This window comes from Chanos chanos, chromosome 16, assembly GCF_902362185.1.
Source record: "Chanos chanos chromosome 16, fChaCha1.1, whole genome shotgun sequence".
NCBI classification, from domain to species: domain Eukaryota; kingdom Metazoa; phylum Chordata; class Actinopteri; order Gonorynchiformes; family Chanidae; genus Chanos; species Chanos chanos.
This window is the reverse complement of record NC_044510.1, coordinates 2621613-2636391: the sequence shown is the minus strand read 5'-3', so window position 1 is coordinate 2636391 and position 14779 is coordinate 2621613.

Here is a 14779-nt window from a genome sequence, read left to right as displayed (position 1 = left end):
TGGGTTATAGCAATATGACATTTCCAAAAACAGAACAGGGATCTAAATACGTTAATCAAGATTTTGTGAGTAAGACTCGACTCTGCTTGAGAGGTTGAAATTATTTATTGCCTCATTCGTTCAACGGTCCCTAATTATCGACTACACAAGTCTGTCAAGATCCATCGATAGATAAAAGTACAGTTTACACGTTTGGGGCTCTTTGCTTATTTTAGGCACGACTGTTTAATTCCTCCATCACAAGGTCACTTATTTCAATAATGTAAGAAAGCTCTGTAGTCTGTCAAACGGAACAATACGGAACTTTAAACGGATTCCTGATACATGTGGATTTTAAAAGTCGTTTCAGTATTATCACACGTTTAATATATTTTAAAGTGTGTGCGTGTGCTTATATATTTAAGGACAGATAATTTATTATTGATAATTCACGCACCGAGTCCTCTCTGTCACGCTGTCTCGAAATGTCATGAAATAAGTGTATTAATGTTGTAATATTCGTTTAAATGCCTGTTAAATGTGATGGTAATTGCGTTTCCGCGTTAACTGACACAACATCCTGTCTTTCATAAGTCTCCTGTATCAATATTAATAAAGTCAATATGCATTAATGAGAGTGAGACACAAACGACTAAAGAATGCTGCTATATTTATTTTTAAGTCAAGGTGTTGACCACTTGCAATCACTTGAGTAGCTGTTTTTTTTCTCACGTTAAGATTTCACTTGATAAAGTGTGACTTTGAATGTTATTTAATAAATGATTAAATATTTTCTAATCTGTTTGACGATGTCTCGTTTCTTTGTTCATTCATTGGATTTGGGGGGCGTCGACAACGAGTTTGAGATTAAAAAATTCTCCTTATATTTCATTTTAAACCTCATTTTAAACATTCGTTCATATCAATAAAACTGCTTAATAATTATTCATCATCTATAGGCCACATATTTAAGACTGCGTATAAGTGTTCAGACTGCCACAAGAGCATATAGCCTTTATTTTAAAACTAGTATAATTTCATCAGAATTTCCTGAACGTGGTTTATTTCTTAATATAGGTCTTTGTCCAGATTTTAATGAAGTGTTATAATTGGACTAAATATTTTAATTAAGTATCACCCTTTCTCTTTACATCAGGCACTCTCGCCGAAAGCGAAAAGTGCTGTCGTCGTTCTTAGCCTATGTCTTCTTGAGAGATCTTTTGTTGTTTTATTAATGAAGCCCCAAAGCTCAGCTGCGATTAAAAACGAACAAGATACAGGGAAAACGTTACCTATTTGAATGAAACAACCTTAAAGCTCCCTTAACAAGACTAAAAACCTCATAGACGTAAAAAAAAAAAAAAATAAAAACAAAAACAAAAAACCAACACACCTAAACAAAAAACCTAAACAAAAGCAAAAAAAACAAACAAACCCAGAAACCTCTAATCAACCCCATGTCCCATTTTTTACGGATCTGTTTTCTTTAATTAAGCTCTCGTGAATAACATATGTCCCTATGCCAAGTCTTTATGTGGCGGAGGTTTGAAATTATTAAATAATGGTGATGCAATATTAATTGTATATTGGTATAAAACCAGACGAGATGCAGAGGAGAGTTGTTAGTCCGGGCGCGCGACTACGACACTCATGGGAGGAACGGACACAAGTTTCAGGTACAGGCCGGCAAAGAGGACTGATTCTCTCTCTCTTTCTCTCTCCCTCTCTCTCTCTCTCTGTTTTTGCAATGCGAATTATAAAGATATTGTTTATTTTTATAGACTTTATTCGAATATACAGGATGCAAAGGGGTTATTGATTTAACTTTATTCGAAAGTAAAATCCAAAGTTACTTTCCTAGTCAGTTTAATAATGCTAATAATAGGCTAGTAATAATAACAATAATAATCGTTGTAGTTATTTCATTGGATGCATACTTGCTGATCTTCATAAAGATATGAATAAGAGGGAAATTAGAAACTTGTTCAGGTAAATTAATCTATTTTTTTCAAATGTCAAAATATTAGACGGTGTGACGTGACGAACAGCCAATTGGAAGTATAAGTCTGTTTATCAGTGTGGTGGTCTCAACAAAGTTTTACTTAATCTGTAATCGCCAGTTTTAGTTTGGTAGCACCGGTTAAACGCTGAATTAATTAATGCCTTCGCGTGGATTTATAGAAGTGTCATTTTAAAATATTCAAATATTTGCAGTTATACGTTACTGCAATTTTAGTCATATGATTTCTTCCATTCCAGGCAGGTTGATAAGTCGTATATTTTGACCAGATTTATAAGGAATACGATTTAAATATGTTATTTTAAGGAGAATTACGTCATTTCACCCACTGACACAGCATGCCCTGACCACAATGACATGATAACGAAAATTGTTAGCCGTCTGGCCTCTTCCCTGCAGAAGAACCTCTGATTATTTGATAGGCCTAAACGATTCGTGAAATCATGGAGAAACCATGTTTATTTTGTGCAGTGGCTGGAGTGTCTATCATATTGTCTGTGAAATTTCTTTTACTGGGCAATCCTACTTACTTATAGTAAGATCACCAATATTTAGAATGATTTTACTTTTCGTTTCAAGAGGTAGATTTGCCCGTAGCTGCACTCGAAACCAATTTTGGATGATAAGATGAATGGGAGTGGGGGGGGGCAGTAGGCTAGGCAACTTTTTCCACCGAACTGTGGTTGTGTCTTCCTTATTATGAATGTTCATATCAGATAACGCTTTTCTCTCTTGATTTCGATAAGATTTTTCGATGAAGTAAACTAACTTTAGGATTCCGTGTAGTCGAGTGACCTTCATGGGGAAACTGCGCACAGGTAGTTCGCAACCGATCTGCGCGTTGTGTCGAGCCTATGGGCCACTGTACTTTATTTGATAGTTTCTGAAACGTAGGCAAAACACAAATCAGCCAAGATAAGCTTGTAATGTCTCATCTTTGCCAGAAGAAGGGTTGGGGCTTTAGAGAGGAAGCATGAATTATTTATTTCAGTAATGCCCCTATTGATATCATAACTGACATGCAACAAAGTAAACTGAGCTGAAGTTCATCACAACCCGTGAGCATGTGGCGAGTGAACGCACGTAAATTATTCATCAACGATTGAAAGGTGCAAGCGGCTCGTGTGCAGTGAATGGTCTCTTCCATAACGTAAACCTACCTGTTAATAACCGTTATTACCGGCTTGTGTTCTAGGCTACCTGTGTACAAAATTAAGAAAATCAAGATGTTGAGTGAATCAATGAGTTTACCTCTCCAAATACATTTGCTTAATATGTGTCTGCACTTTGTTTCGTTCTTTTTGTCTGAGGGCCCAGTGGCGAATTTTTGATACATTTTTAGCCATGTGTATGTGCGCGCGCGTGTGTGTGTGTGTGAGAGAGAGAGAGAGAGAGAGAAAGAGAGAGAGTTTTTACATTGGAACACATGGTGGAAAACGGAGCCTGACAGAATGAGGATGGAGGTTATGTGTAATCGCTGTCGATGCCCCCCGTCCCCGACACTCAGGGGTGAAGCGAGTGTAAGGGAATGGTAGAGCCAAGTCGCAGCCGTCTCAATTATTCATAGAGCGCCAGCAGCAACAAATGAGAATGTGACCAATGCGGAGGCAGACAGGGCGCGCGGTGAATTTTATTAGTCCCTTCCAATAATCGTCACACGCCAAGCCATCTAAGGCCTCAGTCTGAGGTGTCTCTGCTCGACATGTCACAGGAATATCCAAAGGGATTCTGTTACAGGGAAACTTGAGGCTGCCCTTCAAAGGTGAAATTCGGGCGTGGCCAGTGTCGACATGCCTCAGTGCCCGAACGGCCTTTGTTATGTGCTGCTTGAGAGGTTTTGATCTTGAAGAAGCACAAAATTAGCTAAAAACATAGCGGGATTTTGCTTAACTGTACTGTGCTCGCGCGAACAGATATACAGACATGTTCGTTTTGGATGTGCACGCGATTTATGTAGCTGTTTTGTAGTTTCAGTTGAAATTATACGAAGCAATGTAAACTGTTAAGACTAACTAGGCCTACAAACTGTATGGATTTTATTACACATATTAGCCCATTGTGATAACAGCATGGGAGGGTCTTTTCCGATTGCACACTTTTAATTTTCTAAAATGAAATTAAGTCTTTTCAGTTCTTGCTGGGTTTTTTTTGTTACTGATTTCCATAAAAGGGCTGTGCCTCTGTCAGTTCACAATTCAAATAAAACATTCTTACAAAACGCAAAAGGCGATGTTTTCTTGTTATATTATGTGGGATTGCTCTCAATTTCACCACAAACCAACAACCACAGGTTGGTCCATAATGTTTGCCAAATCAATAAGGACTGGATTTCGGAGTAAATTCTGTTTTTATTCCAGAAGTAACACTGGAAATAGGAGTTTTAATTTGTTGGTAAACACTCGACCTGAGATGAAGCTCCAGATACATTGTTTGCTGTACCGTCTTGTGTTAACTTTTAAATCTATGAAAGCTGAGAGGAGAAATAACGGTTTTGTAGATTGAAGTTTCTTGTGACCCTGCACAGCCGGGCGGAGGTCAACAGTTCATAAGACTACAGTTATACTGTAGAAGAGGACCAGAGAAACCATACCATTTCTTATGAATGAATTAATGCAATATAATAAAGTAATTGCTTGTTTAATTATAGTTATGAAGCATTGCCCAGTCCTGGCGATCCGTAAGATATAGCCTATTTATTAGACTAGTACATCTGATTCATCAAATCGACTCAAGAGAGTGGTATAATATATAATAATGTAATATATAAAAGAATAATCTGGGTGTAAACAAGAAATGCCCCTGGTAATACGAGTTGTCTGAGCTCTGGTATTATTTAAGTCTCTTATATTGTATAGTATAATAATAATTGTATAGTGTGATATCTTATATTGGAATAGGCCCTGTGATACTATTGCCTTCTTCACAACGGGTGAAGACGTCAGACCTTAAGAAAAAACGGTTATCACACGCTCCTCAATATGAGATTAGGTGTCAGGTGGTAGTGTTTGATACTAAGTGTATTTAAACAGGCGGGTGTATTTTCTTCTGAGACGACCGTTCTGCTGTTGTGGGACAGCGCCTTCAGAGACGGAAAAGCAAAAAGCCCACGAAGTCCACAGAGAGCCGAGCAGCCGGCAACTTCACAGCAGATGTCGAGCTCGCGTTTCCAGTCTGCCCTCAGGCAAAATTTAACGTCACATAAGAAAGACCATGCCATCCACAGCTTCCCGACCGGATATGGTTTGCAAATAGTCACAAGTCCTGCGTGCAGTTGCCCTGGATATGAAGTACGTCCGTATGTATAGTGAAGCATACTTGATACTGGGCGCCCCTTGCGTGTTAATGAATTCAGTGAACTGGAGTGAACTCATGATCATTTGAATAAATAATTGAAACGGTTTGAGAGCTTTAATCTATGCTTGTTTTAATTTATAAAAAAAAATAAAAAAAACTTCCGAACTGATTTAAACTAATAATTATAAAAGAAACAACTAATGATATCGTGTTATTAAAAATACTAGTCTCAAATTTAAAACATTAGTTATGTCATTGATAGCCTAAGCTATATTATCTATCTATCTATCTATCTATCTATCTATCTATCTATCTATCTATCTGTCTGTCTGTCTGTCTGTCTGTCTATTTATTTATTTATTTTTTTTGGTTGCTCCTCTGATTAAACTATAGGATGTAAGCCCTGTGGAGTAGGCTACTCCAGAAGATTATGCAAAACCCACATACACCTTTGATATAGCATAAAATATTAAACACATAAAATTATGTATCAGAGGAATAAATGAATAATCACAGCCTCAGTGTGTGAATTAATGGATGGATGTCCACGAGAAAAACGTAGTATTTACAGATAATTACAAATTGAACTCCCATCGATTACGGGCATCACCTCTTCTTTTAAGAGCACAATCAACATCCTGTTTAGGAAAGAGACAGAATCCACAAGACGATCGCACAATTCATATGCACACCAAAGCATAGACAACTACACAAGTCATGTCAGAAACAAGTAAAAAGGTTCAGAAATAAATGTTAAATTGTGCAAGAAAAATCCGATTACATTTCTTGGGCATGTGCACTAAATAAAAACTCCGCTTTGATAAACATGTTTTGGTGGACACGATGACTTTGACTGGCCATGATCAAGTCATAAACTTGAAAATATCAAGTTAATCGCACCTACAGTAGCTGCAAACAGACAGGCTAGCATTGCTTTTTACGGAATGTACAGCCTTTTTGTAGCAGACACATTGACAGAGTGAAAGACAAATTGGAGAAGTATTCAGAGCGCATCATGATATTTTATGCTTGGAGAGAGAGAGAGTGGTGATGTGACCAGAGCTGGCAAAAGTAAAAGTAGAAGAACTCTTTAAAAAAAAAAAAAAGTACTCTAAGTGTAGAGTTAAACTGACAACCCATTTCTGTAAAGTGTAAGTGAGAGACTGTTTTACTCTTAAGTATTTTTCAGGAGAGATATTTTAACTCTACCTAGAGTATTTTTATTAGCAAAAGTGCTTCTGTTTGTACTTTTACCATATCTGGATGTGACGGTGGAAGAACAACAACGGAGTTACGGTATTAGTTAGTTCAAGTGATCTTTTCTACTTGTATTAGCCTAAAACTGATGGATAGTCTGGAGAAGAACAGGACAATGATGAAGCAATAATAACAGTAAAGTGGCTTTCTGAGCCAGTCATTTTCTATACGACAGTATCACCGAATGTTGCAGATATTGTTATTCATATGAAGTAGGATCACTGTTCAAATTACAATAACTATTTACAAGTTTTAGAAATCCAATACGTGTAATCTAAAAATGTTTAAAATGTTCAAAAATGCTTAAAATAAAAAAAAAATCCATCTCGAAATACATTTTGCTTGATTTAGACATCAATGCCACTAGGTTGTGGTGTCGAGCTAAATCAAGTTCAGGTAAACGAACTGCTCTTGATAATGGGTCACACGCGACCTCACTTAAGGACAACTTCCATGATATTTTGAATGTAATCGAAAATACATGGTGAAGAATTTTATCTCCTGGTTTCCATGTTATTGTATTTCCATGGACTGTATCATATCAGTATCATAGCCTATTTGTTGCAGACAGGGAGCGATAAAGACCAAAAGACAAGCAAACCGCTCAAACAATTAGGAAGGTGTTAAATGTTGTCTATACACGGATAGCCACGTGCTAAGAAAAATCAATATTCGTTCGTTTACTTAGCCATTTGTGTTTTCAGTGACTTGGGATTCACTTTGCTTTGGCACACAGTATCTTCAATGCAGATTTGCATTAACATTCAGCTGCAACTGTAATTACTTTCAGCTCCATTAGCGCTCCTCAGAATCATGGCCGTCTGCCCTTTTTTCGCAAATACGAATATTGCTATTCCAGGGCATCTTTCAGTAGGCACAGACTCACTGTGTATTGTAACACGCCATCAGCATGGCTTAAACAGTAACATGTTTCAGTGGGGTCATTGTGTAACCACAAGTTATAGCAACTGAACATGTCGCCTAGCCTATAATTTAATGTCCATATTACCGTTTCAGTCTGCTCCTCGAAAATAGCGTTGCAGGCCACTCCAGGATGCTGAGGCCCAAACACTATGTCTTTTTTTAACATTTAGAAGCCTGTGCCTCTAATGCCTACTTCCTGTTTTCTCTATTTTTTCGACCCCCCCCTTTAATTTTTGACATTTTCTTGTCCATGGCTTTCGTTTGCCATCTCACTGCTGGTCGCTTCTTTTGCATTAATCTGGAAATGTTAACGCGTATTAAGTAAATTGGTTATGATTGGCCAGTGAGGCCAGTCCCGGAACAAACACGCAGCACGCTCTCATGCGCACCCCGAATGACAGGCACACAACGAGGGCCGGTGAAGAGACAGACAGGGTAAAAACTTGATGGGTTTTTTTGACGGTCCACCGGCCCAACGCATCTTGAGAGAACCCTTGTTTCAACTGTGTAACTGTAATTGGCTATAAATCTATATAATTAGTATGAGTTAGGTGGCATACGTATTGAACTTTGGGGTCTCTACTAGAGGTGTACAGAGACGTCATTATCTGTATCTGTATTCGGATGGTAGATTAGAAGTGGGCGTGGTTTATACCGGAAGTAACGTTAAATCAGGCAAAGGTTGTACTTTCTAATCTAATATTCATTGGCAATGCAATTTTTGTGCCTTCAATACATCAAATTGATCTAATGTTGGCATATAATTAATTATGAAATATATTTCCACATCCTCATACTGTACTTTTCATCTCTCTCTCTTTTTTTTTTTTTTTTAATCTTTATGATGAACTAAAGTAAGTTTTATAAACTGTCTCAACCCCACCACCAGACCCCCTCTAACTGGGGGACACTGAACAATCAGAAACTGAAAAAAAATGTTTTATAAATCGAAAGACTCTGTCTTGCATTGGAAATAAAAACTATTTACAGTAAAGATATATTGGAACATATCCTTCAGTTGAAGGGAATAATCTCAAATTCCAGTGATGCTGCATTCATGATTCTTGATGCGTTAACATTACTGCAGTTCACTGGGGAAACGTGAATTATTATTTTACAACTGAAATTTGCGCTAACTCGGTGTGGGGGCGACCACCGAAAAAGGCCTATAGCGATCACTTTTCAAGTGTAGTAAATGAAACGACTCGTCACTGAAATCAAAGTCCTATGTTGTAAACATAGGGCATCCACAATCATATGAAACGACTCGCCACTGAAATCAAAGTCCTATGTTATAAACATAGGCCATCCACAATCATATGAAACGACTCGTCACTGAAATCAAAGTCCTATTTTGTAAACATAGGCCATCCACAATCATATAAAACGATTTGCAGAGGTGGCAAAAGTAAAAGTAGAAGAAGCAAAAAAAAATTACTCTAGGTAGAGTTATAATGTCCCACCTGAAAAAGACTTAAGTAAGAGTAAAATAGTCACTCAGTTACACTTTACAAAAACAGTTGTCAGTTTTACTCTACTTAGAGTACTTTTTTTTTAAGCAAGAGTACTTCTACTTTTACTTTTGCCACCACTGTCGATTTAAAGAAACATAATGGCTGTCACACAGATTTTTTATTATTTTTTTTCCTGAATAATGACGAGCAACTTCGGGTAGAAGAAATATCTGTTTCCATCACATTTTTTTGTGCTTTCCCGAATAACGTATTCAGATTCAGGTACATCCCTAGTCTCTACAAAGTATTTAATGCTTTGATATAATTTTATGGACCCAATCCTCAACAGAATCATCCCCACCCGCCCCGTACACAAGCCTGTCTCACCGACTTGAAGCACAAACCATGAAACATATGCTGTTGCTTCTCAGTCTTCCGACCAGTCACCTTAAAAGTGAAACTAAAGCTTGGTTAGCAGAGGATGGTTTCGATCCATCGACCTCTGGGTTATGGGCCCAGCACGCTTCCGCTGCGCCACTCTGCTCACCAGCACCCGATGGGACTAGTGCCTCATCCATTAGGCCGTTGGGGCCTGTTTGACCCTGGGTCAGCAGTCCTCACACCCTTCTAGTTAGGCTGGGGTGAAATACATAGTGAGAGAGGAAATCCTTTAAGAGCTCATACAACCTCAAATTTCTAATTTATCGATGCATGTGGCCAGTACAATGCTGCAATACTGTGTCTGAAAATCTAGTCAGTCTACTCAACAAATCGGAATATAGCCCTTTCTACCTGTTCCTTTGACTCATATAGGCATGGTACAGCTCTGAAAAATACAGAGAGCCCCTTCACTATACTCTGCATGGACATTTTTAGTAACACACCATACATCTGTAAGTGAATGGAGAGAAGCCAAGAGCATTTGAGTTCTTACCAACTGGATGATGCATTTTACAAGGCATCAATTTGTTACTGACTGCATTTAACACAACCTCCTACAGTCATACATAAACCTGGATCAAACTGAATACAAACTTGACAGCTCCAAAGAGGTCACCCAAATCAACATTAAAAACTTTGACTATGTACACATTTCCTCAAGTAGAGTAATTAAACTGGGGCATACACAGAGCATACACTAGAACAGATAATGCAAATTGAAAACCTCATCAAGTGTCACAGAACAATAAACTTATAAGCACATACTGACACACTTGGGCAATTAAACTGATAAACACACAGAATGTACTTGATGTTAAACCAAGTTCTGACAAGTGTAAGCATGCACCATTCCAGAGCACGACTGCTGGTCTGCTCACAGTGCCGGCTGCCAAAATCCACAAGGCATCTTCCCAGAGTTCCCTGCCACACAGCACCAACTGTGACCTCTTGAAATGAAAGGGAAAATAGCCCTTCCTCACCAGTGCTTTGATTAATAAAGAAGTAGGCCTGACAGAGCTTCCAAAAATACGTGCTCCATCATTTATTGTTTCAAAATAAAAGGGAAAATTAGAGGATGAATGTATGATGATATGGACAGAGGGTCCAGAGTTTGGTCAGGATGTGGAGGGGGTTGCATGACCTAAAAAGTTTGGGAACTGCTCACTTAGCTGAACCTGGTAGGAAACTGAACACATCAGCAAATGTTTAAAGGTATTGCTAAACCTATCAATCAAAAAAAAAAAAAAACACGCCTCATGCTACTCATGAACTGAAAACTTACAAAACAGACAATGAGACACATATGGTCAGCAGACTAACTCCCGGTGCACTCTGCTTATGTGAGTGTATGTGTTTTAGACAGAGAAACATTGTAAAGTAATAAAGATATATCATTGTGTTCATCAGGTTATCTCAAGAAAACATCAATTACAACATTTGATCACCACTTCACTCTTAGAAAGGAGAACACACTCCAACAAACAGAGATGGCAAAAGTAAAAGTACTCTTGCAAAAAAAGGTACTCGAAGTAGAGATAAACTGACAACCATTTTTGTAAAGTGCAAGTGAGTGACTATTTTACTCTTAAGTACTTTTCAGGGGGGACATTTTAATGCTACCTAGATTACTTTTTTTTTTTTAACAAAAGTACTTCTACTTTTACTTTTGCCACCTCTGCTAACAAAGCTGTTCAATCTCATACTGATCAGTCATTCCACTCCACATCTGAGCTGATCCTGTGTGAGACTCTACACTGTGACTCTCTTACGTGTACTGTCTGAAGCCGTGTGGGGAGAGTATATGAGACAAAACTGCATCACAAAAACAGAGAGCTAAAAATGAATGTCTCCTTTCACCACGAAAACAGTTCACCTTTTACTACAGACACACAAATCTGTCTGTTGGACCAGGGGCTGAGAACCCAGGTCACAGAGTACTTTATAGAATGAATTTATAAAAGTAGTGTTTGACACTGACTCAGATTTGATACCTATTGCCTCATACAGAGTAAAGACAGCAGAAGGTCTCGACATGACACTGTATATTGTTTTTATTACTTTTCTCTTTTTTTTACTTACACTAAGGGTAACTTTGCTTTGGTTTCTCTGAAAGTTTTTTCAGGTAAAAAAAAAACATATTGTATTAGTGAAAGTGAGAAAGGACAAGAAAAAATGTAACTCACACTTCCATCAAGTATATTTAGAGAAAATCTGTAATTGGAGTGATGTGATTTCTTATATTTAATGTCTTGGGGAAAAATATAAAAAAAGTCATCTGCTATATCTCTTTTATCGGCCTAGTTTCACTGTCGTTTGAGGAACAGTAATAAAAAAAACCCTCATATCGTGAGTAAGAACTTAGAGAACACAAGGTGTAAATGTTCACTGCACTTTTTCACATACAAATTCAGAAAATCTTCACTTATTTGAGTATGCTGACACATGACTCAGTATGCGAAACTCATCATCAAAATTTTAATAAATTCCTGAAGAGTAAATCAAATCCTTGGATAGGACTTGAATCACAACTAAGTCTTATAGTTGTATACTAAAACTGACACAACAAACTGATGATAGTGCTCCATCATTTATTGTTCCAAGATAAAAGGGGAAATTAAAGGATGAATGCATGATGATGCGGACAGAGGGAAGAAAAAGAATGTAGAATGAAGGACTGAAGAGAGCTGGTAACGAGAGAGGGCGTCTATGAAATCGTAGAAAATGTTCATTTAGACACCCCGCCTTCTGCCAGATCAGCTCGTATCGGCCTGTGATTGGCTGGAGTTTGGACGCGGAGCACAAGCTGGTCTGCTGAAGTGTCCGTTGGTCCTGAGGGGAAAAACGTGAGTTACAATACTGATAAATATGCAAATTCAGTTCTAAAACACTGGTTATTGTCTTAAAACAGCATTTTTCAGATTCACTTGTAAAGATCCACTGGACAAAAATTCATTAACCCATCGTTAACACTCATGCACCTGATGCAACTGGTCTATCAGTCAGCACACTCTAAATGATGTAAAGGCGGAACATTCACCTGGGGCTACATTGGACATGTGCTATTCAGTGGGTCCTCAGGCCTGGGTTTGAAAAGGAAGAAGCTTGAATACTCCTACTCCTGAATAAAGAGGCTAGTCTGCCCAGAACCACTTACAGTCAAACTGGCAAAGTTCTGCTTCTGCTGATCCATCATTAGCATCTGAGGATTAAAGAGAAAGATGGAGAGATCATAAGACAGAGCAAAATCCTGGTGTATTGCACATAAGAGAAATATTCCAATGTTAACTCTCATGGAGAGAAGGCTCCTCACACTTACAGTAAAAGCTTCATGAAAGCCAGAGAGTCTCAGAGGAAAATCCTGGATTCCAAGGCTTCGGAAATACAGACTGTAACCAACCAACCAACAAACAAAACAGTTTAAAACCTTCCCTTTGATTAAATCCACTTGTCACTTGATGCATCACAAAGGTGATGTGTACCATATATATATAGACCAAAGGCTGAGAGGATGGTTTTTTTTTTTTTTTTTAAAAAAAAGAAATTTCACACATTACATTTAACAACAACTGCAGAGGACAAGGGAAAACTCACCATATGGAAGGCTCCTCTATGGCCTCAACTGCTACATGTGCAAAGATCTGCTGAGAAAAAACATCATTTGGTTACAAATGAGACGAAACACTCAGAACATTGTAAGAATCTAATGACTTGTCCCTGTCCATACTAGCAAAAATTGAACTGAAGCCGACGCGTTAGTTCCGACCGATGGAAAGAGAAGATTTTTTACCTGAGGGCCAGCAGCACCTGTCAAATCTCTTGAATCAGGGCCTAGGGATGGACCTGTGGGGGAACCACATTGAGCAATGAAAATCCCAGTGGGGATGTGTTAGTAGCACTGCTCTACATCAGTGTCCTAAACAATGGCAGGGCCTTACAGAAGATCATGCTATGGCTATGAGTTTGGATCAGATTTGATTCTACTAACATGTGTTGTGATTTCATTTTACAAATATCATATGCAAAGAAAACTTGATTTGTGGACCAGAGTAAAATAGTCACTCACTTACACTTTACAAAAACAGTTGTCAGTTCAACTCTTCTTAGAGTACTTTTTTTAGCAAGAGTACTTCTGCTTTTACTTTTGCCATCTCTGTTTACAATCAAGTAATCTCTGTTGGTCATTCTGACTTCCCAAATCAACAAAATACATTGCACAGCCAGTGTACGCTTTCCCCGTCTTCTTAAACATTATCACGTTATGTACCTTGCGATCTTCACATAAGACTGGCTGGATGTACGGAGTGACATTTTACCAGAAGTCAAACATTAATCCTAAAATAATGTGGACTGGGCTTTCTATGAGCTCCCTCGCTTATGAGCGAGAACATGTTTCTGCTTATTCTTGTCCAGAGCTTATATGGTTCAGCTAAAGAGAGGCAGATGAACTGTGGTTTATTTGATAGCATTTCGTAGTGTGACTGATTTTACTAATTGCATTAGTAATGTACAAAGTTAGAGGTGCACTATTTGATAGACTCCCCCACTCCCTCTACCTCGGGCCTCTGGTGGGGAGATTTGTCACAAATACAAACAAACATGTATTGTTAACAGGGGTGGATAAAGTAAAAGTAGAAGTACTCTTCTGCGATGGACTGGCCACCTGTCCAGGGTGTTTCCCTGCCTTCTGCCAAATGAATGCTGGGATAGGCTCCAACACCCCCCATGACCCTACTTAGATAATGAGTGAGTGAGTGAGTGAGTAGAAATACTCTTGCAAAAAAAAAAAAAAGGACTCTAAGTAGAGTTAAAGTGACAACTGTTTTTGTAAATTGTAAATGAGTGACTGTTTTACTCTTACTTCAGTATTTTACAGGAAGGGTACTTTAACTCTACTTGGAGCACTTTTTTTAGCAAGAGTACTTCTACTTTTACTTTATCCACCCTTGATTATTATGGACAGAATCTATGTATCCCACAATCCGAGTTCAAAGCATGCTCTCAATACTTCATCTCTCATGGCCTCTAATGCCCTCTACTGGCCAACTGAATGTAATTGAAGTTAACTACTGACTGAATTTGGGGACAAAAATGAATGTCTACAGCCGATGCTAAACATTAATTTCACTGCCAAAAAGGAAAATGGATATCATGGTGGGCATGAATGCATGTGTTTTGTGTGTGTGTGTGTGTGTGTGTGTGTGTGTTTAATATAATTACACATCACAATTAGGGGGTTGAGAATGTTTATGTCTTGACAGGAATGCTCAAAATGAAAATAGATTATTTAAGTGTACCATCGAGGACAAGATATTACCAAATGCTATGTTACTTTAGAGGTCAGAGAGATGACAGAGGTCTGTCTGTGTACAAGGAACAGAACACTGCTACACAGCACACACTGGGACAGAGG